This window comes from Ostrinia nubilalis, chromosome 27 (assembly GCF_963855985.1).
Source record: "Ostrinia nubilalis chromosome 27, ilOstNubi1.1, whole genome shotgun sequence".
NCBI lineage: Eukaryota > Metazoa > Arthropoda > Insecta > Lepidoptera > Crambidae > Ostrinia > Ostrinia nubilalis.
In genome coordinates this window covers 7042295-7066658 of record NC_087114.1, presented here as the reverse complement: position 1 = coordinate 7066658, position 24364 = coordinate 7042295, and the positions used below count along the sequence as shown (strand labels likewise).

Below are 24364 nucleotides of genomic sequence, written 5' to 3'. Positions count from 1 at the left end.
CTTGGATTTGTCATTCTCACTAAAATGTCTCTGGGGTGGTGGCGTGGTGAGGCGGGTCGTTACATTCTCTAAAATATGATCGAGTGAAGCGATGGCTGGCTCATCCGTCATGTCTGTGAACAGGCGCTGCCTTCGGGGACTGGTCAAACCAAGTTGTCCAGATTTTTACGCTTTTAATTTTGGATGGGGTGATGTTATAGCATTACTTTGCCACAGTTCCCATAGATAGTCAAAAATATTTTTGGTTACTTTAGTGTCAAAACAGTCACATTATTGGCAATGAAACATTACACGATTGGAAGGGATCCTCTTCAATCTTATTGTGTTTAAGTTTTTTCAGTCTGAATTATTACTATCATTAGAATATGAAAAAAGATGTCTTGGATTTGTCATTCTCACTAAAATGTCTCTGGGGTGGTGGCGTGGTGAGGCGGGTCGTTACATTCTCTAAAATATGATCGAGTGAAGCGATGGCTGGCTCATCCGTCATGTCTGTGAACAGGCGCTGCCTTCGGGGACTGGTCAAACCAAGTTGTCCAGATTCCTATGCTTTTAATTTTTAATAGGGTGATGTTATAATATTACTTTGCCACAGTTCCCATAGATAGTCAAAAATATTTTTGGTTACTTTAGTGTCAAAACAGTCACATTATTGGCAATGAAACATTACACGATTGGAAGGGATCCTCTTCAATCTTATTGTGTTTAAGTTTTTTCAGTCTGAATTATTACTATCATTAGAATATGAAAAAAGATGTCTTGGATTTGTCATTCTCACTAAAATGTCTCTGGGGTGGTGGCGTGGTGAGGCGGGTCGTTACATTCTCTAAAATATGATCGAGTGAAGCGATGGCTGGCTCATCCGTCATGTCTGTGAACAGGCGCTGCCTTCGGGGACTGGTCAAACCAAGTTGTCCAGATTCCTATGCTTTTAATTTTTAATAGGGTGATGTTATAATATTACTTTGCCACAGTTCCCATAGATAGTCAAAAATATTTTTGGTTACTTTAGTGTCAAAACAGTCATATTATTGGTAATGAAACATTACACGATTGGAAGGGATCCTCTTCAATCTTATTGTTTAAGTTTTTTCAGTCTGAATTATTACTATCATTAGAATATGAAAAAAGATATCTTGGATTTGTCATTCTCACTAAAATGTCTCTGGGGTGGTGGCGTGGTGAGGCGGGTCGTTACATTCTCTAAAATATGATCAAGTGAAGCGATGGCTGGCTCATCCGTCATGTCTGTGAACAGGCGCTGCCTTCGGGGACTGGTCAAACCAAGTTGTCCAGATTTTTACGCTTTTAATTTTGGATGGGGTGATGTTATAGCATTACTTTGCCACAGTTCCCATAGATAGTCAAAAATATTTTTGGTTACTTTAGTGTCAAAACAGTCACATTATTGGCAATGAAACATTACACGATTGGAAGGGATCCTCTTCAATCTTATTGTGTTTAAGTTTTTTCAGTCTGAATTATTACTATCATTAGAATATGAAAAAAGATGTCTTGGATTTGTCATTCTCACTAAAATGTCTCTGGGGTGGTGGCGTGGTGAGGCGGGTCGTTACATTCTCTAAAATATGATCGAGTGAAGCGATGGCTGGCTCATCCGTCATGTCTGTGAACAGGCGCTGCCTTCGGGGACTGGTCAAACCAAGTTGTCCAGATTTTTACGCTTTTAATTTTGGATGGGGTGATGTTATAGCATTACTTTGCCACAGTTCCCATAGATAGTCAAAAATATTTTTGGTTACTTTAGTGTCAAAACAGTCACATTATTGGTAATAACACATTACACGATTGAAAGGGATCCTCTTCAATCTTATTGTGTTTAAGTTTTTTCAGTCTGAATTATTACTATCATTAGAATATGAAAAAAGATGTCTTGGATTTGTCATTCTCACTAAAATGTCTCTGGGGTGGTGGCGTGGTGAGGCGGGTCGTTACATTCTCTAAAATATGATCGAGTGAAGCGATGGCTGGCTCATCCGTCATGTCTGTGAACAGGCGCTGCCTTCGGGGACTGGTCAAACCAAGTTGTCCAGATTTTTACGCTTTTAATTTTGGATGGGGTGATGTTATAGCATTACTTTGCCACAGTTCCCATAGATAGTCAAAAATATTTTTGGTTACTTTAGTGTCAAAACAGTCACATTATTGGTAATAACACATTACACGATTGAAAGGGATCCTCTTCAATCTTATTGTGTTTAAGTTTTTTCAGTCTGAATTATTACTATCATTAGAATATGAAAAAATATATCTTGGATTTGTCATTCTCACTAAAATGTCTCTGGGGTGGTGGCATGGTTAACTAATATTAGTAATTTACCAGTATAATTTAAGTTAATGCAGTGTATTAAATAGGTTAAGGTGCGGCGAGGCTGGCGCTCGGGCCCCTATGCCACCTTTTTTTTCAACCGACTTCAAAAAAAGGAGGAGGTTCTCAATTCGACTCGTAAGTTTTTTTTTTTCTATGTTTGTTACGCGATAACTTCGCCAATTATGAACCGATTTGAACAAATCTTTTTTCGGCGTATAGGTAATACCTCAAGGGTGGTCCCATTTAAATTTAATAATAAAAAAAATAACCCCCAAGGGTGGAAAATTGGGGATGAACTTTTTTATACGCAATATCTCCGCCGATTATAAACCAATTTGAACGATAATTTTTTTGTTGAATAGGTATTATCAAAAGGGTGGTTTCATGCAAATTTAAAGAAAATATTTCACCTCCAAGGGTGGAAAATTGGGGATGAACTTTTTAATACGCAATATCTCCGCCGATTATGAACCAATTTGAACGATTATTTTTTTGTTGAATAGGTATTATTTGTGTTCACGCATTTGAAGTCGGTTTTTTTTTAAAGTTATATTGATATTATTACATTTAGAAATAAACATTTCATAAACTTATTTGTTACGATTTAATAGTAATCGCGTCGGTATCCTTCCGTTTGGCCAAATTACTTTTCGCCAAATTTCGCTTCGCAAACAACTTATCGCCAATGTTTCATTTCCCAAATAAACTTTTAGCAACTGTTACTTTTCAACCGACTTCAAAAAAGGAGGAGGTTCTCAATTCGACCCGTATGTTTTTTTTCTATGTTTGTTACGCGATAACTCCGCCAATTATGAACCGATTTGAACAAATCTTTTTTCGGCGTATAGGTAATACCTCAAGGGTGGTCCCATTTAAATTTAATAATAGAAAAACCAACCCCTTAGGGTGGAAAATTAGGGATGAACTTTTTTATACGCAATATCTCCGCCGATTATAAATCAATTTGAACAATTATTTTTTTGTTGAATAGGTATTATCTAAAGGGTGGTTTCATGCGAATTTGAAGAAAATATTTCACCCCCAAGGGTGGAAAATTGGGGATGAACTTTTTTATACGCAATATTTTTAATTTTTTGTTTTTTTTTTGTGTTCACGCATTTGAAGTCGGTTTTATTTTTTTTTAAAGTTATTATCGCACCACCTTTGCTGAAGGTTCTTTTACAGACATCTGGAAGGTAGGTAGACTATTGGTCCTCCCGAAGGGAAACGGTAAGCCTCTCTCTGACCCGAAGGCCTATAGGCCTATTACTCTTTTGCCAATCCTGGGTAAGATCCTGGAGCGCGTCATCATCTCCTGCGCTCCCTGCTTGCACCGACATATATCTGACGCTCAGCACGGTTTCACCCGTGGCCGGTCTACGGTCACGGCGCTCAAGTTCATTAACTCGATCACCGAGAACAGTACTGCGTCATACGTGCAGCTGATCTTCCTGGACATCTCCGGTGCTTTTGACAACGCGTGGTGGCCGATGATTTTGTTGAAGGCCAAACAGACCGGAGCTCCACCTAATATTTTCAGGTCATTGGTTAGTTACTTTACAGACCGGCGTGTGGGCCTCTATGTAGGGGCTCAAACGTCGTGGAAGCGCAGTACCATGGGATGTCCTTAGGGATCAATGTTGGGCCCGACACTTTGGAACCTCCTGCTCAACGACCTCCTGATGCTGCCGTGTCCTGAGTGGGTACACGTAATAGCGTACGCAGACGATGTGACGATCGCAATCGCTTGGTGTGACCCTCGACGAGGCTAGGTCCTATGTGCCGCATGCGAAATTGATTGATTTACAAGCTGCCAATGGTTTTGGCAAGACGTCATGGGGCGTGAGATACCCCGCCCTAAGTGTGCTGTACGCAGGCATTTATGTGGCCACGATGACATACGCTGCGGCCGTATGGTACCGATGCTCGTCGATTTTTGTGATGACAAAGGTGGTTGGAGGGAGTACTCAGCGACCGGCGCTCATTTTACTCACGAAGGCTTACAGGTCGTGCAGCACGGCAGCGTTACCTGTAAGTCTCTCGTGCAGGACGACTTGCGGAGGAGGGAATCCAACTGGCCCCCAGGGAGCGCCGGGAATTGAAGCGCACCATTAGAGAGGATGCCGTGGCCTTTTGGCAGGAGCGGTGGGATGCGATAATTCATTTGGTCAAATTATCATTTGGCAAAATTTTACTTGTTCAAGTTTTTTTATGGCAAATTTTTGTATAGCAAATGTTTTTTGACAAATATCCAAATAATTTGATTGATCAAATTAACACTTTATATACTTACCCACAAATCAAAGCATAAGGCACATGATCATAGTTTTCTTAAACAATAATTTTAATAATAAAATTGTATGTTTGCAAAAAGTAGGTATTGCAGAAAATAGTGGGTTAGGTTAGGTTAGAACAGTGACCATTAACGCGCGAAGGCGAGCGCAGCGTGCCGCGGTAGCGGCCGCCGAGCGCCAGAATCACCTCTTGTTAATGAATATTTCGATAAAAAGAATGAAATAAGTTGTTTGCGATGTGATAATTTGGGAAACGTTTTTGGCCAAACATTAGTAATCCAATCACGTCGTATTATTAGTTACTGCACGCTATGGCTGCAGAAGATTTAAACAAGATTTTTGGCGAGAAAATCAATTTTCGCAGGACATATCCGGTTAAATATCCGTGTTGTAGTTAAAGCTAGAACTAACTCTGACATTAAACTATTAATAATTAAAATCCTAAACACTTCTTAACGTATTTTGTTGCATGGAGTATTCAGTTTTTTTTATGAATACTGGGTTTTAATCAATATTTAACGAATACATAATAGTCCAAAACCAAATGATATAAAGATTTTTTAACAATTTTACAAGAAATCGTTTTTTTTTTTATAACTAAAAACATTTAAAACATAACGTTACTTTTCTTGTTATACATTTAGGACATACTTTTTTAATTCGAATCGACACTATACGAATAGTTAAAAGGAATTCATATTTTTAATCACATTTAAGTCATAAATGTTGCTACACAACAAATAATATTTTTTATTAATTAGTACCTCTGTCTTTGTTAATAATATTAAAATTTGCAATAACTTAATATAGAACCAAAAACTTTTTTCTCTTAATGTGTACATATTAACTATAAATTAATAATGAATATTGACTACCACCTACCTATAATGTTTTTATTGTAATTCAGTTTGTTATGTTTGTTAGCTTATTCACATATTACAGAATAGTACTTTTTAATAATTTCATTTATTTAAACAATAAGAATTTTGTTTTGGGTGCACTGTTTTTAATGTCCTACGTAAGTACATATTTTATGTTCGTCCATTTTAACCTAACAATGAAATTGTGATAAAAATGGGTCCCATTTTGAGAACTGCTGTCTGTTCCCTCGCTAAATATTATCCTAATTACCTCTTGTCTTTGAAGTTAAAATTAATAATTTATCAGTTTCAACTACTCTGTTCAATATTTTCCTCCTTCTTCTCTCGTTGATGAGATAGATGTGCGACGGATCTCGAGCACTGTAGGTCGTAGGTGTTAAAACATCCTATCGCTTGTCTTGCTGAAGACAAGTGAGCATTGGATATCGACTACACCGTTTGTTTTTATTTGGGCTTTCACTTCTTTTGTACCTAATGTTTACTAATATTCTCAGTTTAGAATTTTCTAATTATTTTATTACCATTATTCTTTCACATTCTTAATATTAAAGTTACTCCTTTTATTTACAAGTTTGTTGTTGCTATCATGCATGAGGTAATTTTATTGTTGAGAGGGTTTTCATAATGGACGTGACATTTTCTTTCTTTGCCAGGAATTGCTACTTGATCAATTTCATAAAATTTACAATAACTAAAAGTTTTTTTACTAAACATATTATGAAAATTACCTAATGGTTGTTAAAATTTGAGTATTCTTGAAATAATTAACTAATTAAATAAGTAACGTTATTGTTTATTCTTGTTAATTAATATTTAAGTACTATTTAAAATTACAAATAAATAAATTTTGACTTTGTTTTTGTAACCGTTTATAGCACTTTATATACCTTTAAAAGTACCTGTTTTTTAGTGAGACCTGTGATGTATTTGCAATGTTTATTTAAGAAATGCGAAAAAAGGCGACGGTTACATTATTAATTTTACAAAATGACAATTATACGACGATCCTTATTATGCTGGTGAGAACAATTTCGTTCAGTTTCGCTTATGACGGCATTAACTAACTTCATTTGAACACATCCATTGCTCATTGCTTTCTGAACCACGTGTTGTTTGTTATATTGACATACATACTCGTACTTGTACCTGGACACCCTGATATTCCGTCGACGCTGAGGTGTTTGATTGACACCCGGGACATTATCGACCGGTTATTTTCTCTGCCCTGATTCGTTAACCCTGCATCTTCCCTCCGCTCGACCTCTTCAACTTTATGCTCGTGCTGTGTTGGCTGTCGCCTTCACACTCTTCGCTTCGATGGCGTCACCCTCTCTGAAGCGTCTGCCTGTGTCACCCACGTGGATCAGTGACGTCCCCTGCAGGCTGGGGGTGTCGTCCTAACAGTCTTCCCCTGTCAATCAGTTCGTTCAGTCAGCGGTGTCATTCTCTCTTCCTTCGTTTGGTTGGCTGAGGAGGCTCCTGTTCCGAATCAGGCGCTAATGTCATGGTGATTCCAAAGTGATTACGTTATATTCCGATATACCACTCTTACAGTAATGGGGTGATATTTTTCATATTCCATTTCACTTTGCTTTCCCATCTTCTCTTACATTACTGCACACGTAAACACTCATCATATACAATATCGGCTTACCCGGGCAAATCTATCAAATTTTGGATTCATTTCAGTAGCTGCTTTGCAATTGCTTGCTGCTTTAAAATGCTTGCGCTGCTTTGGCTTAGAATTCATTCATATTCATATTATTTATTTGCTAACTAATTGTAGCTAGAAGATCGAATTCGCCCAGTAGGGCGATCTAACTACATGAAATGGTTTTTATTTAAAATAGAAAGACCCGTGTCTTTCTATGTGTCTAGGTATGTCTTGACGCGATATTTATGAATGAGTTACATTATGTACTCACTGCTTGACGTTTAGTTGTAATGGGTGGGACGCGAATGATTAAAATCAGTTTTTAATGTTATACATTTCATGTAGGTAGATGGGGAGTAGAAGGGAGAGTGCATAACAAAACTAATCTTACTAACCATTGGCTTGCCTTTAATTAATTATAAGATCAAATTAATGTTATGGTACTATCCCATGTGCCAACCTCACCTGCTCGCGCCAACAGCCGGCTGTTGGCGGCAGCGGCGTGGCTCACCGCGAGAGTGAGACGCTCCGCTGCGGTGCTCCCTGCTGTCTTACTGACGAGGCTCTGGCTTTAACTAATATTTATGGCTGTCTTTTACTAACATTGTATGTCATGTTATAGAGCTTGCAGATGGACTAACCAGGCTGGCAGTGTGTGGCAGCTAACTTGTTTATAAATGTAGAAACATCTCATTCACACAAAACACAGATGAGCCGTGCAATGCTTTGATGTGTCTCTAATTATACATCGATGTAAACTCTAACAATGCATAGCTAAATATAAATCTAATTTTAATATGTTTTATATTACAGATGACAAACGATTTGTTAGTAATATCACTGTTTATATCTTATCTGGATAAGATACTCAATTAGACATCAAGATGACTGTCACTCGTACACTCAAAAGATACTAAGAGTAAGTATTAAAAATATTAATAAAATTATTATTTAATTTATAAAAAGACTAGCTTTTGCCCACGGCTTTTAATAATAGCCTATGTGTTATTCTGGGTTATAAACAATAATACTGTAAAGTTTCGTCAAAATCCGTTCAGTAGTTTTTGCGTGAAAAAGTAACAGACATCCAAATTTTCGCATTTCTTATATGTATTAGTATTTTAATCTGTACTACATATTTTATATTAATTATTTCAGGTATAGAAGCCAAAAGAGAAACTTGAGTGATGCAAAAGTTAAAATTGCTACAATGGTGCTCACCACATGTACTCGCAAGTCAAGTTCCTCAAGATGAAGCATTAATAACGCAGCCCTGACAAAATAATGCAAATTTGAAGAATTCATAAACATAAAAAGAACTAACTACTAATTAAGGTAAACGCAACTTCAATCTTCAGATTTATATTTATATAAATTATACAATTATAATTGTCTTATTACATTTCACTATTAATAATATTAATATGCCATCTATTTCAGGTATAGACTAGAAGAAATAATAAAAATTAAAATGTAATATAATACTTAGCTACCTACGTTTCGCTACTTCATACTGAACTGAACCGGAGCCTGACAATGCACCACACGACCTTTTTCTGATTATGTAAGTAAAACAATTTTACAACTCAATCGCAATAATCAATAGTAAGTGATAAGATACCATAAACATTAAGCTTGGACATATCTTTGGAGTACTCAGCCAGTGTTCTTTTTTCTTTTCACCAACTGTCGTTAGGTCATATAACCTCTCTACTGGCAGGTGTTCACGCGCGCCTACTACCTTTGTTTAAAGGCATTTTTTTTTATAAAAAATACTTTTAACAAAATTTTACCAACAGGTAAAACGCCATGAATAGAATAGAATTGATCACATCTCACAAGGAAGGAGGAGTGATATCGCCAAGAAGAAATTACTGTCTCAATGCGTAAAATATTACTCTACGAAGCAAGAAGGCCAAGAATAAAGAAAGAAAAGAAAGCAAAACATAAACGCAAGACGCAAATAGTAGTTCACGACACGACAAGTAAGTGTACCTAACATTATTACGCTAAACGACCAAGAAATATGAGATAAGTAATAGGCTAGATGACAAAATTTCAATTATTTGTCCGTCAGACAGATAATTAGAAAATATTAGACTCATAATTTTTATGTTCTTTTATAATTAAATAATAACAGTGCTACATCGAGTTGAAATGGCGCTATACGTCACGCTTGAGTAGAATTTTTACTCAAAAGTAATGTCACGCGACATTTCAACTCAATTTAATACTGTAATTATTCGATTATAGAAAAAAAATATGAGTCTAATATTTTCTAATTATCTGTCTGACGGACTAAATATAATTTTAATTTCATTACCCAGTCATCATCCCTATTGTATATTATTGCAAATCCATTTCCGAGACATGTTCAATATTACTCTTATAAAATTAATTCTATGCATAATTTGAAATCTTATTTTAAACGCAAATGTCACACAATAAATGCCTGCCGCATTTTATTTAGATGTCACTTTAACTAATAATTAGGTATTATGTGATAATACTACCACGCATCCACTCACCTCTATGTTGTCATTTCTTAATTACCTATAGTCCTTTTTTGCGAATAAAATATAAGAGAATGAAATCATTAAAACGAAATAATTACAACTGTCTTTTTATTTCCAGGTTCATCAGTATCATGGAATTATCGACATTGGACTTGAAATCTCAGTTGCAGTTCCGGTATTGGATTGACGACAGCAGTCAACTATCGATGAACACTGATTTGAAGATGCTTGACGTTCTACAGAGGAAGCAAGAAAATAATAATTAGAGATATTTACAGATTAAAACATAGTAGTTATGCACTTTTATTCAAGTTAATATTGTTTACTGATCAGTAATAATAACATAACCCAAGACTTGTAGCAGCTTATGCTGAACCTCATCATGGCTCTTTTGTTTTTTTTTTCTTTATTTTTTCATTTTCTAATATTAATTTACTGAACATAAAATGCCAGCTACTCGGATATGTAGGTGACTTAGCTAGCTTAGGACTGATTTTTTAATCGTTGAATATCTGCTGAAGAATAAACATTTTGACATATCTCATACTATTCTTCAGTTAAAAGTTATACGACGATTGAGAAATAAGCCCATAAGTTTTTTTTAAAACTGAGGTGGAATTGTGTAAAGCAATCGTTATCATTTGACAGTTACGTACGTAACATAACGTACGATTATTCTGTCAAACACTAACTGATTTTATCGTACGTTATGAACTGTCAAATGATTACGATTGCTTTACACAATTCCACCTCTCATCCAGATTCTTTTTTATATTTTCATTTATATAGGAAAATGTAACATAATTATTTAGCCAATGTCAATTTGCATTCATATTATAAATAAATATTGCACTTGAAATTATGATTACATAATATTTTGGAATTAAACATGTCTTAGCTAAGTAAAATTACGCGAATTTCACTATCATTGGAATTTAATATTTTTCGCTTATATTAAAATCGCAGCTTGATCCACTGTCATTCTAGGTAACTTAGATTTTTAAATCCGACTCTGTCAGCACTGAAGCTACATGTAGCACTTTTTTCACTTATAAGCTTATGTCTTTTTATTTAATGTACTAAATGATAGATCAATTACGAAAGTAGATTGCTCCTTTACAGAGACATAGTAATATTACAGTCAAATGTATGCTTTCAAAAGTTGTAGAATAATTGTTTAATCATTATAAATATACTATTTAAACTAATTTTTTGTTTTTTCTTCATTAATTAATTAATAAGCACAATGTAGGTTGAGTTATAATAACACACAGGCTTAAATATCTCACACCCAGGCTTAACTATCTCGCACACAGATTTAAATATCTAACACAGGCTTAACTATCTCGCACACAGGCTTAAATATCTTTGATATCTGTTTCCTAAACAACTTTCATTTAGGTTATAATGTACCTACGTTAAGGTGGTCCCGCCCCAGAGCATGACACAGAGAATGCTTGGAAATAAAATCGATAGGTGGCGCATTGTTAAATAGTAATCAATGGTGATAGCTTTACGATGCGCCTCCTGTCGGTATTATTCCTAAAGCATTCTGTAATTTCAGCACATTATCATGATAGACTACATTCATTCTTAATGACAATAAAATTAATAAACAAGTACACTAGCTAACTATTACTTTTATTATTATGAATGCATAAGATTTTACAATATAGTTGATTATTATAAATGAATTTGTAATTTGTTAGGATAATCTCATAGGTACCTACTTTTGTAATACATAGCCAACAAACAACTAAGGTAGATCAGCTAATTGAATCAAGAAATATGTACGACAACTGAAATCTTTCATAGTTTATTGCCTTCTATGCATAATGTCCCGAAGCAGTGGTAGGGTTAATATTGGGACGTGTAAAAGCGCTTTTTTAAAGCCTATTTGCAAAAATAAATGAATTTATTTTAATTTTAATATTATTGCTTAAAACGAAATAGATTTTTGTGCCAAATTCTAAAGACTAAGCCATATAACCGAAAATAAAGGCGAGGCCGAAGGCCGAGCGATAGTTTAAAGCCCAAGAGTCGCCATACATTAAATTTTAATGCGTCAAAAAAGGACTAGAGTCCAGTGACAGACAGAAAGGCGAGGCCGAAGGCCGAGCCATAGTTCAAATCCCGACAGTCGCCATAGATTTACTTGTGTTGCGTCAAAAAAGCACAAGAGCACCGTGACAAACGAGAACGCCCCCTGTAATTTTTGCGAGGCCGAAGGCCGAGCTCCGAATGCGAGGCCGCAGGCCGAGCGCCGCGTAGGGCGAAGCCCGGAGCGGCCAGCATCGCAGATCTAGCTTTTGTAGCCCGCGTAGCGGGCGACCAAAGCTAGTCTATAATATATAAAGCTCGATTACCACTCACTCACTCACTCACTGATCAGGGGTATTTTTGGGGTATTTAGAGGGGAGGGGGGTAAAATTGTTGGTGTTTATTTTAAACTAGATTTTTTGACACCCAGGTTTTTTAGATTTTTTGAACCAAAAAACAAAATGGCGGCACTTTTTGAAACACCAACTTTTTTGTTTTTGGTCCTGAATTTTTTCTTTTTAGGTGGTTTGTTGGGGTTGCCAAGGTGTGTTAAAAAATGTGAGAAAAAAATGGAAAAACAAAATGGCCGCGCCGCCATCTTGGATTGAAAATGCGATTTCGGGGTGTTTTTAGGGAGGTGTCACTCCGAGATGCGCTATTGTTTTTGAAAATTTCTTTTGAGTTTTTGTGACTTATATAGTTTGCTTTAAGGCCACATTTACAGATTATCAAAAAACAAGATGGCGGCTGAGCCGTCGGCCATTTTGTTGCGATCAAAAAATTCCCAAACTTTGACACGAATTTTCCGGTAGATGGCGACACCGGAGTAGGGTACAATGTTACGGGCGATTGTTGGTCTGTTATTCGAGTGTTGCCATGAATTGGAAAAAACTACCATTTTAGTAGAAAATTTTCCACCACGGCCCCGGATAGTAGAAAATGGAAATTTCCAGAAATTCCAAGAACTTGGTATGCAGTTTGGTGACGTTTGGGGACCCAAATGATATTTTACCATTTTTATGAAAAAAGTCTGGCAACACTGAAAGTTATGGGGAAAAGTTTTTTTTGCGACATGGGTGTCTTTAAAGTTAGTGACAGACAGAAAGAATTATGGCAGAAAAAAAATAAAAATGACGTTTGGTTGGATATACGACCCAGATTATGGGAAAAATCCGAAATGTCAGAAAATCAAGATGGCGGCGGCGTGGGCGGCCATTTTGTAAAAAGTTGAAAATTTCGAATTTTTGGAATTCATTTTTCGAGTACATGGCAACATTTTGGAAAGTCGAGTTGTATGAGGCGGTTGTGTGTCTTGTCGAGAGGTTTTGCTTGGGTGAAGAAATTTCTCCAGTGTTGCCACACTTTGGGAGATTTGGTCCAAAAATGTCGAAAGTAGAAATAACGACTTCCGGTCAAAAATTTGGATGACGCCTCCTGCAAAGGGGTCGTGTAAATGACATTTGACCATTTTCATCTCGATCACATGGCAACACTGGGAGCTACGCGGAAAAGTATTTTTTTCGACATGGGTGTCTTTAAAGTTAAGGACGGACAGAAGGAGATATGGGAGGAAAAGTCTAAAAATGGGGTTTGGTCGGTTATACGATCCAGACTATGGGAAAAATCCGAAATGTCAGAAAATCAAGATGGCGGCTGAGCTGGCGGCCATTTTGTAAAAAGTTTCAGATTTTCGATTTTTCAAATGCGTTTTTCGGGTAGTTGGCAACATTCGGGAAAGTCAGGTTGTATGGGGCGATTACGTAGTTTGTCAAGGAGTATCGATTGGAAAACCAAAAATTTCCAGTGTTGCCATGCTTTGGGAGATTTGGTCCAAAAATGTAAAAAATGGAAATAACGACTTCCGGTCAAAAATTTGGATGACGCCTCCTGCAAATAGGTCAAACTAATGACATTTGACTATTTTCAACTCGATCACCTGGCAACACTGGGAGTTAGGGGAACTCAAAGTTTTGGGACAACGGAGGAATGAGGAATCGTAGAAACAAATGAATTCGGGATTGGGTGAAGTTAGAAAAAAAGTAAAAATGGGGTTCGGCGCGGAAAATGGTCTAGATTAAGGCAAAAATGCAAAATTTTGGAAATCCAAGATGGCCGCCAAGCGTTCACCCGTTTTCCTAAAGGGACTAAATTCTCCATACAAATTGTATGCAGGGGGGCTTAGCTAACGTAGAAAAAGGCGAGGACGGACAGAAGGAGATATGGCAGGAAAAAACTAAAAATGGAGTTTAGTCGGTTATACGACCCAGATTATGGGAAAAATCCGAAATGTCAGAAAATCAAGATGGCGGCTGAGCGGGCGGCAATTTTGTAAAATGTTTCAGTTTTCTGATTTTTCAAATGCATTTTTCGGGCAGTTGGCAACATTTGCTAAAGTCGAGTTGTTTGGGGCAATTACGTAGTTTATTAAGGAGTGTCGTTTAGAAAAACAAAAATTTCCAGTGTTGCCATAGTTTGGGAGATTTGGTCAAAAAATGTAAAAAATTGAAATAACGACTTTCGGTCAAAAATTTGGATGACGCCTCCTGCAAATAGGTGAAACTAATGACATTTGACTATTTTGATCTCGATCACCTGGCAACACTCGGAGTTAGGCGAACTCAAAGTTTTGGGACATGGGTGTTTTTAAGGCGTTGCTCCTCGGGACTGGGTGAGGATAGAAAAAAAGTAAAAATGGGGTTCGGCGCGGAAAATGGTCCAGATTAAGGGAAAAATGCAAAATTTTAGAAATCCAAGATGGCCGCCAAATTTTCAGCCGTTTTCGTAATTGAACTAATAGAGATTAGAATGGAGAGCCATACAAATTGTATGCTTAGCACGATTACCACTCAATGACTGATTCACTGATCATGGCTATCTTTGGGGGTTTAGAGAGGAGGAGGGTACGAGTAACAGCACTTGTTTTGAACTAGATTTTTCAACACGCAGCTTATCAGATTTTTTGTACTAAAAAACAAAATGGCGGCCTTTTTTGACACACCAACTTTTTCGTTTTTCGTCCTGATTTTTTTATTTTTTGTGGGCCGGTTGAAATTGTCATTTGGTGTTCGAAAATGTGAGAAAAAAACGGAAAAACAAAATGGCCGCGCCGCCATCTTGGATTGAAAATGAGATTTCAGGGGTGTATTTAGGGAGTTGACATTCTGAGTTGCGCAATTGTTTTTGAAAATTTCTTTTGAATATTTGTGACATGTATAGTCTTCTTAAGAGCCACATTCACAGATTATCAAAAAACAAGATGGCGGCTGAGCCGTCGGCCATTTTGTTGCGATCATGAAATTCCCTAAAGTTTGACACCAATTTTCCGGTAGCTGACGACACCGGCGTAGGGTACAATGTTCCGAGCGATTGTTGGTCTGTGCCTCGAGTGTTGCTATGAATCGGAAAAAACTACCATTTTGGTAGAAAATTTTCCACCATGGCCCCGGATAGTAGAAAATGGAAATTTCTAGAAATTCCAAAAAGTTGGTATGCAGTTTGGTGACGATTGGGGACCCGAATGATATTTCCCTATTTTTATCAAAAAAGTCTGGCAACACTGAAAGTTACGGGGAAAACAAATTTTCGTTTAAAGTTAAGGACAGACAGAAGGAGTTGTGGCAGAAAAAAAATAAAAATGAGGTTTTGTCGAATATACGACCTAAATTATGGGAAAAATCCGAAATGTCAAAAAATCAAGATGGCGGTTGAGCGAGCGGCCATTTTGTAAAAAGTTGAAAATTTCGAAATATTGGAATTAATTTTTCGAGTACTTGGCAACATTTTGGAAAGTCGAGTTGTATGAGGCGGTTGTGTGTTCTGTCCAGAGGTTTTGCTTGGATGAAGAAATTTCTCCAGTGTTGCCACACTTTGGGAGATTTGGTCCAAAAATGTCGAAAGTAGAAATAACGACTTCCGGTCAAAAATTTGGATGACGCCTCCTGCAAAGGGGTCGTGCAAATGACATTTGACCATTTTCGTCTCGATCACCTGGCAACACTGGGAGCTACGGGAAAAAGTATTTTTTTCGACATGGGTGTCTTTAAAGTTATGGACGGACAGAAGAACATAATTATGGGAGAAAAAATCCAAAAATGGGGTTTAGTCGGTTATACGACCCAGATTATGGGAAAAATCCGAAATGTAAGAAAATCAAGATGGCGGCTGAGCGGGCGGCCATTTTATAAAAAGTTTCAGTTTTCTGATTTTTCAAATGCATTTTTCGGGCAGTTGGCAACATTTGGGAAAGTCGGGTTGTATGAGGCGTATGTGTGTTTTGTCAAGAGGTGTTGCTTGGGTAAATAAGTTTTACCAGTGTTGCCATATTTTTGGAGATTTGGTCAAAAAAATTAAAAAAATGTAAATAATGAGTTCCGGTCAAAAATTTGGATGTGAACTCGTGCAAAGTAATCCTAAAAATATTATTTGACCATTTTCTTCTCGATCATCTGGCAACACTGGAAGCTATGAGAAAAAGTATTTTTTGCGACATGGGTAGGTATCTTTATAGTTAAGGAACGGACAGATGGAGATATGGCAGAAAAAATGTAAAAATGGTGTTTGGTTGGTTATATGACCCTAATTATTGGAAAAATAAAAAATCATGGAAAAATCAAGATGGCGGCGGAGCAAGCGGCCGATTGGTAAAAAGTTTCATTTTTCGTATTTTTAAAATGCATTATTAGGGTAGATGGCAATATTCGCGAAAGTTGGGTTGTATGAGGCGTTCATGTGTCTTGTTAAGAGGTATCGCTTGGGTAAAGAAATTTCTGCAATGTTGCCATATTGTTGGAGATTTGGTCCTTATATGAAAGAAATGGAAATAATGACTTCCGGTGATTGATTTTTTTTATTGAAACGTGTGGAAATTAGTGAAACTAATGACATTTGACCATTTTTATCTCGATGACCTGGCAACACTTGGAGTTACGGGATTACACAATTTTTGGACATGGGGTTTTGGCATTGCTGCTCGGAACTCGGTAAACTTAGAGAAAGAGTAAAAATGGGGTTTGGTGCGGAAAGTAGTCCAGATCAAGGGAAAAATACAGAATTTTGAAAATCCAAGATGGCCGCCAAGCTGTCAATCACTTTCGTAACGGAACTAAATTCTCCATACAAATTGTATACAGGAGCTTACTAAGGCGAGACCGAAGGCCGAACGATAGTTCAAAGCCCGAAAATCGCCATTAATTTTAATATTTAATATTTAAGACAGGACTGCAGCCCAGTGTTAAGTAGAGAAGGAGAAAAACACAAAAATATATTATGTACTTACTTATCCAGAGACGAAAAACCGTTCAAGTGAAAATCGGATTCGTGCACCGAGAGTTACGTAGTAACTTGTAAATATTGTCTACTAACAACTGCAAATAAGTTTGTAGGTAATCACTTTTTTTTAGGGTTCATAATCCTGACAAGGAACCCTTATTTCGAATGGAAAATGTTCACATGAAATTAAATTTTATGCCTATTGTAATGAAAAATGAAAATCGATTTCTTAAAAAATTATAGGAGGTATTGCTACTTCACCGTTGGTATGTATTTATTTCACGTCGGCAAAGTAATAAAATAAAATTTTGAAAAATATTTTTTTTGTGTAGTTTCCCTATGTAAAGTGGGGATTTTTTTTAATCTTATACCCCATCTGTAGGGTATCGTTGTATATAAGTCTTTTATAATGGCTTGGGAGTTTCTAAGACTATTTTTTTATTTAAACGGATTCAGTTTGCAAAATATTAAAGTAGCACTTTAAGCCAATTTTTGTTCGAGTACTTAAGTAAGGCGTCCCCCCATTAAAAGTGACTTAAGATGAAGTAATTGCTTGCTTCTGAAATATATTGTGGTAACGACGGGCAACTACGAAACCCTACACTGCGCGTGGCACGACACGCACTTCACTTGGTTAACTGAGCCCCGATTACGGTAACTTTTAACGTCAACAATCCAGTCACGCTTCTCGATTCTGCGATACGATTGGTCAAAACAGCTGACGTACGCTGTTGAACGACCAATCGTATCGCAGAATCGAGAAGCGTGTCTGGATTGTTGACGTTAAAAGTTACCGTAATCGGGGCTCTGGTTTATTTCTATAGAGTAGAGGGCAGTGCGTTTAATTACACTAAGGGTAGTTTCACAGGACGGCTCCGGAGTAGGGTTGCCAGGCGTCCGGCTTTAGCCGGACATGTTTGGCTTTTTAGGGACTTGTCCGGCCAAATATTGCCTTGTCCGGCCTATCCGGCTTTTTATTTGGTTGCCGCGCCAGGGAAAGCGCGCGCCGCGCTCGCGAAAGTCGAGCCACAGAATCATATGAAGCGCACGCATCAGGATGTTCGTTAGCAACCGATGATGATAGTACTCACTCATGAGCCGACACTAATTGCATGTCCGGCCAAATGAAGCACAAAGTCCGGCTTTTGTGATTTTGGACCTGGCAACCCTACTCCGGAGGTACCAGTGGCGAGTGATGGAGGCTGTCTAGGCATAGTGACTGCGACATCGGGTAGCATGGTCATTTGCCAACCGGATGACACAAGCATTGATGGGCTACGGGCGTTTTGGGGTTTAGATGCCAGGTAGCATCATTGCAGATATAGTTAATAGATACCGCTCCAGAAGCCCACTTAGGTAAGCAACGACCATTTTCTGCCGGCTGTAGTCCTCGACATGACCAATCGACTTCTTCATCTCCTGCCCTTTTAATAGGCCTCGGACAGTGGCCACCAGCACAATATATCATTCATGCCGCACACTGAAAGCCGAAGGCGTAATGACGTTTTCCTTGTTTGAAACCGAATAGGGACCGTTGACGAATGTTTGAGGCACACGCCGATACTTGGTAATGTCCCGCGTTCACAACTCATATGGTTGTCGCAGTCGGATTGTATAATCCGCCGTTTTACATTACCACTAGGCATTTTACATTACAGCTCTGTTTTGTAATACGGCGGTTCAACGTTTAGGCGGATTGTCATTGCGATATGTTCTTCAATACGGCGGCCCACGTTTAGCCGCATCGTACTTCTATAGATTGTAGGGTGACCATACTTACAAAATAAAACAATGTTTAATGAAAATAAATTTTAATAAGACAGATTTTAAGAATTATTACCTTCGTTACTGTATACTAAATAATATATTTGGCTTCAGTATTTTTTTTTACTTATTTATAAATCACAAGGGATAGCCATCTAAAAAAAAGTAACAAAACAATAAGACTTTTCTAAACATTTTAAGAATTTAATTAGATATTTGGTTTTAGTCTTTTTTAGACATTAAAAATGATCAAAGGGAACAGGTAACTCAAAACAATAAAGTTTTAGTCATTTTTTCTGGGTTATTTTTCTTTAAGATAAAATTATCTTCACCGGCCACTGCCATGATTTCATATTTTTACACTAATAATATTGTGTAGGATTCCGCCGAACACCAGAATCCATAGCCACTTTGTCCGGCAGCGCCACGGTATTGAAAATAGGAACTAAAAACTGTCAAAGCGGTGGGTAATGAATGACACGCTGTTTTACATTACGGCTAGCCGTATTGAAGAACGTTTGGCGCCGAATACATTCCGCTGTTTTACATTACGGCTAGCCGTATTGAAGAACGTTTGGCGCCGAATACATTCCGGCGGATTTTCATTCAGCCGTATTCAATCCGGCTAAACGTTAATCCGCCGTATTACAAAACAGAGCTGTAATGCAAAATGCCTAGCTGTAATGTAAAACGGCGGATTATACAATCTGACTGCGACATGGTCCTTACCTATCTGGCAAGGTGATGAGCCCCACCATATAACCCACTAAGTAACTGCTCCTCCCGTGTCTTGTGGGTAGTTATATCCTACACATTTTTATAGATTTTAATTCATAATATTTCTTAAGCAAGAATCAGAAACTTGTACATAGGTTATAGGTACTTGTGCAACGAGCGGGCATTATGAAATAATATAGGAACATAAAACCAAAGTGCAAGTCGAATGATTACTTACGCCTTAGCAGCAACTGACGCGGCACGCCAAAGCTTTCTTTGTAAATACCTAACTACCTACATAATTATGTACATAGATAGTTAAGCACATATTTTGAAAGAAATTTAAAAAGTAGATTAGACCAAACATAACTAACAAAATATTACTACTATACAGGGTGGAATTTTGTAATGCCACCTGGAGGGAAAGTACTCTTAATATTGTAGATAGAAATTTTTTCTCAAAGAAAACATTCCTTTATTTTTAAAAAGAAATAGAACTGGCTTTATCATTAGCTTTATCTGCTTGTTCTGGCTATTGGACAACTTGTAAATTATCTACCTACATAAAATTTGTTAATTTCTCATGTAAGTGACTGTAATGTTTTTAATGAGAAATAAATGTTCTTTAAACCAAAAAAAACATTATGTATATCATAGTAGGTAGTTTCATTAAAATGTAACTGAAATTTCTTTCAGCCATCTCACTAACTTTTGTGTGTTATAAATTGTAGTTATTAATTAATTAAATAAATAGTATACAGGGTGGAATTTTGTAATGCTACCTAGAGGGAAAGTAAGTACTCATAATACTGTAGATAGAAAATTTTACTGAAAGAAAACATTCCTTTGTTTTTGAAAAGAAAGAGAACTGCATTGAAAGATTTCATGGTTTTCATTTTATTTGATTTATCAAGTTTGTTAGAGAGATTTCATCCTTATACATATGTAACCCTAACGATTGATGCAATAAAAATACCTACAGGTTGTAATTTTTAATAGATTTCAGTTGGTTTGATTATGGGTAATATATTTTAATATTTTATTAAAATATAAAGAACAGGACTTACTAAAACCTACTCGTACCTATATTATTATGACAAATGTTGAGACTAAATGTGATAAGTATTACTAATAAATAAAGTTAGTGTTATAGTACTTCATTACACAAAGAAAACTAATAATCTCTAAGAAAAAATCTGGATATGAAAAACCTACACACAGCAAAATTATAACAGTAAAAAAAATAAAAGTATTTACTTAATAATTTATTTGATGCATTTAGCTGCATACCATGCCTGTAAAAGTAAGATTTTATGCACAAGAGCCAAAAGTTTAGTGTATTTAAAAGATTTTATTTATCTATTTTTATTTATGAAAATAGCCTTGTCTCCGTCTGTATCATTACCATCAAAATATTACTATTATCTTGAACTCCATTAACATTGATGATTGATTGATACTTTATTATAGTAGGTATATTTAGGTACTTAGTTCAGTTGATAACATTCCTATATCATTTTTATCTCAACTTATTAGATATTTAATATTAATTAAAACCCAATGAATTTTAAAACACTCATTTATTAAGAAGGCTTATTTAAAGATAATAATCAATTTATATTCAATTAAATATTTTGGAATTATGAACAGTTTACTTTGGTTTGTTAAGATTTTATTAATTTTCATTAAATATTGGTTTTCCGGGACAAGTTGTACATCATTATTGATCACTTTAACATCTGAAAAGTAAAATATATAACTTTAATTAAATTGATAGATATTGCGCTTACATTTTGTTGTAAACATTAAGGCTCAGTTGCATTACCTAACTTTGACCGTAACTTTAACGATAACTGGTGTTTTCTGAATGAAGTTTGATAGATTTTTGATCTTTGTTAAAGTAAGATGGTGCAACCCAGCTTTATAGTTAAACAATTTCATCAAAACTGTACAATACTTTTAGAGTGCAAGAGTAAAAAACATTCATCCTCAAAAACTTTGACCTCTTAAATATTATTGAATAATTAATAGTGCCATCAATTATCAAACGTTTCATAGTTATCATCAAGCATTACCTTACGCTGCAATCACCATTCTCTTTATTTTACACAGGCAAAATATGCATAGAGTTAACGTAACAGTATCACATTGAAAACTCAGATATTGTTGCAATATTGTACAAGGCTTCTGTTACTATTATTTTTAAGATCACTTGTTTCAGCTATAAATTATTTCTTTGAGATATGTATGTAAGTAACTACAATCTTATTAATTTCATTCGAACAAAACAACACCAACCAATTCAAAACAAACTTTTGTTTGACAGTTTGTCAAGAGGGGGGGTGTAGGGACCATAGATTAGAGAGTGATAGGATGTTTCGTTCGGAAATTTAATCAAAAGATTTTGAAACGTCAAAGGACAAAAATGTGAATTTTAACCCGTGTAGCGCCCTTCTGTCAAATTTTGTTTTGTACGACTGAAAAATTAAGGTCCCTCGAAAGTAGGTAAAAGTGGAGCAGGCATAATTTACTTTTATCTTTATGAGATAAAAATAATAATTTTTTAGCGTTGTGAATGTCATCATCATGTTTTTAAAAAAAAACTTCTATTATGGATCGATCGAAAAGCGAAATTTTGGACAGTGTTTTTTTTTCACAACTTCTATTTTTTAAATTCATATTGATAGGTTACGTCACACTATGGATCGAAATTGCGATTTATGGATATAGCGATATTTTTCATAATTTCTATTTGAAAAAAATACCTGTCGATACGTTACGTTATTCTGATGAATATAAATGTCGTTAGATTTTCCCTAAAACCAATAGTTTGATTGGAAAAAAATATTTTCCATTTTCGTTGTATGGAATGAAATGGCTTGTTGACTATAATCCTACACTATCAGCGCGCGCCTAAAGTTGCCCGTTCACAAGTTATGTGGTTCTGAAAAATGAAAAAAAAGTTAGTAAAAGTGACTTTTTTTGGAATATCTTTAAAGATTCAACGAAAATATAAAGATTCCATACGTTAACAATTTAAATTAACCTTAAATTATTGACAAATATTTAACTCATATTTTGGAACCTTGTAACTTCTGAACGGGCAACTTTGGGCGCGCGCTGATAGTTTAGGATTATAGTCAACAAGCCATGGGCTTAGTCGAAATCGACCACTTTAAGTTTTATTCCATACAACGAAAACGGAAAATATTTTTTTCCAGCCAAACTATTAATTTTAGAGAAAAACTTTTAACGACATTTCGTCAGTTGCAGGTTCACTTGGGGTAACTGACAAAATACGGTTTTTGAGTTAAATATACAGTTTTTCTTAGTGTTTTCTGCTCTTTCGAATGGTATACGTGAAAAAATTCTAGCTTTAAAAAAATACAATTACACGGACATTTTCAGGTGTACTTTTCATATTTCCTTCACAATTTTGGTGTAACTGACATTGTAATAATTTTACCAGGTTGAATTGATGTATCTGTAATAATGTAAAAATTTTGCTACAAAACATTGCAATTACACTGATTTGCTAAGGTTTATAACATGAAATAAAATAGGAATTTAGAAAGTTTTAAGGCATATTCATCATCATCATCAACAGCCCTTTACAGTCCACTGCTGGACTATAAGCCTCCTCCACTATAGTGGAGGGTTTTGCCATAATCTCCACGCTTGGCAGGCGGGTTGAAGATCGCAGTTTAAAAGATTGATGTTTTTCAGAGAGCGCTGCTGCCCATTCTCTGTTTGATGTGTAGTCCCTAAGTCGCCTCTTACGACACCCGCGGGAAGAGTAGGGGTTGGTGACAAATGTATTCTACTCTGCCGTCACCACACGGCTTAAGGCATATTACATTATTATTATACCAGCAGTATCAGTTAAAGAAGTTAAAGTTAGCTCAACAAAAAAAATATTGAAATTGAGCAAACTATCCAGCCAACTAGGCGTCACGGCGCGTTGTTAACATTAACCTGTTGTTACTCTGTTACTTTTACTGTTGTAGTACTCATGACCTTAATTCAACATTGCTATAAAGAGGTGGGAAATTAAATCCATTTTGTTTTCAGTTTAAGTTGCCCCGTAGAGCTAAATACGGTAATGGTAAGTCAAAGCTTAAAAAAATAATCAAATTACTTAGTTTCACAGTAATACTTTAGTTATTTAAATATTTCTGTCTTAAAAAAATTAAATACACATATTTTCTTGATTTCCGTGGCTTTTTTAACATTTTTTAATGAATAAAATATAAGTTACTTCTAATAAAATTAAAAAAAATTATAAAGAAAACGATAAAATGTTATTTTTTTATGACTTCTCTTATTTTTTAATACTTTTACATAAATTATACAGCAACTAAGCAAACAAAACCCAGCAAATATATCAAATTACTTTAAATTTGGCAGTACTTACACCAATTTGACCTATGTTTTTTCCAAAAGTTTGGTATAAAATTAGTGTAACTGTCAAAAGTACAAAAATACATTGGTGTAACTGCAATTTATTTCCTTAACTAAGACATATAAGATAATTCTTTTTATTTAATCTAAAACCGCGTAGAATTCTAAGCATTTCTGTAAAATCAGATCTAAAACAGGTTAAATAGGAAAAAAGTTATGTCTGATTTAAGACGAAAAAAAACTTTAAACGGCTCTACTGAAAAACTGTACTTTGTCAGTTACCCCAAGTGAACCTGCAACTGACGTCTATTCATCAGAATAACGTAAGTTACGTTCGATAAGTATTTTTTTCAAATAGAAATTGTGAAAGAAAAAAATCAATATGTCCATAAATCGCTATTTCGATCCATAGTACTTCCATAGTCCATCCATAGTAGATCCATAGTCTTACTGATTAATTAATGTCATTATCCCCTCAAGGATCAATAAGACCGGCG

The 24364-nt window shown here is 35.8% G+C and overlaps 1 protein-coding gene and 1 long non-coding RNA gene across 2 annotated transcripts in view; both read right to left on the bottom strand.

Annotated features, from left to right (window-relative positions):
• The window catches only part of LOC135085050 (pyruvate dehydrogenase (acetyl-transferring) kinase, mitochondrial), a 144290-nt gene that overhangs the window by 66064 nt on the left and 53862 nt on the right, over positions 1 to 24364 (bottom strand). The gene's annotated exons all lie outside the window — the stretch shown is intronic.
• LOC135084955 (uncharacterized) lies at positions 21030 to 21752 on the bottom strand. The gene is made up of 2 exons (XR_010259981.1): positions 21542 to 21752; positions 21030 to 21205 (listed from the first exon to the last, which is right to left on the bottom strand). It is a non-coding gene; the product is annotated as an uncharacterized LOC135084955 (long non-coding RNA).